At 52.3% G+C, this 875-nt stretch overlaps 2 non-coding genes across 2 annotated transcripts; both read left to right on the forward strand.

Annotated features, from left to right (window-relative positions):
* The first annotated feature begins 18 nt into the window (after nt 1-18).
* LOC123179377 (5S ribosomal RNA) lies at nt 19-137 on the forward strand. The gene has a single exon (XR_006490321.1). It is a non-coding gene; the product is annotated as a 5S ribosomal RNA (ribosomal RNA).
* A 297-nt stretch (nt 138-434) lies between these two features.
* On the forward strand, nt 435-553 carry LOC123179378 (5S ribosomal RNA). Its single transcript, XR_006490322.1, has one exon. It is a non-coding gene; the product is annotated as a 5S ribosomal RNA (ribosomal RNA).
* The last annotated feature ends 322 nt before the right edge of the window (nt 554-875 follow it).

Below are 875 nucleotides of genomic sequence, written 5' to 3' on the forward strand. Positions count from 1 at the left end.
AGACCGGGGTAACATGTCGGATGCGATCATACCAGCACTAAAGCACCGGATCCCATCAGAACTCCGAAGTTAAGCGTGCTTGGGCGAGAGTAGTACTAGGATGGGTGACCTCCTGGGAAGTCCTCGTGTTGCATTCCCTTTTTAATTTTTTTCGCGCCGCTTGCAAAACAAAACGCACGTGTAAGTAATATATTTACCGTGTTTTATTATTTTGCACGAGTGCGGTAAGTCATAGCTGGGTGCTCACGATTCACGGGTCCAGCGTCGGCGTTGTGGCGCGGCAAGCGTGCACTGGTGCGGTTGAGAGGGAGGGGTGGAAACCGCGTTAAACTCGTCTCCGTAGTTGAGAGGGAGCGGCCAAAGCAATGTGCAATCGTCTTTGTAGTGGAGCTGGGAGGGGCAAGGATAAGGGACGAAGACCGGGGTAACATGTCGGATGCGATCTTACCAGCACTAAAGCACCGGATCCCATCAGAACTCCGAAGCTAAGCGTGCTTGGGCGAGAGTAGTACTAGGATGGGTGACCTCCTGGGAAGTCCTTGTGTTGCATTCCCTTTTTAATTTTTTTCGCGCCGCTTGCAAAACAAAACGCACGTGTAAGTAATATATTTACCGTGTTTTATTATTTTGCACGAGTGCGGTAAGTCATAGCTGGGTGCTCACGATTCACGGGTCCAGCGTCGGCGTTGTGGCGCGGCAAGCGTGCACTGGTGCGGTTGAGAGGGAGGGGTGGAAACCGCGTTAAACTCGTCTCCGTAGTTGAGAGGGAGCGGCCAAAGCAATGTGCAATCGTCTTTGTAGTGGAGCTGGGAGGGGCAAGGATAAGGGACGAAGACCGGGGTAACATGTCGGATGCGATCATACCAGCACTAAAG

The sequence above is a fragment of the Triticum aestivum genome, unplaced genomic scaffold (assembly GCF_018294505.1).
Source record: "Triticum aestivum cultivar Chinese Spring unplaced genomic scaffold, IWGSC CS RefSeq v2.1 scaffold47787, whole genome shotgun sequence".
Taxonomy (NCBI): Eukaryota; Viridiplantae; Streptophyta; class Magnoliopsida; order Poales; family Poaceae; genus Triticum; species Triticum aestivum.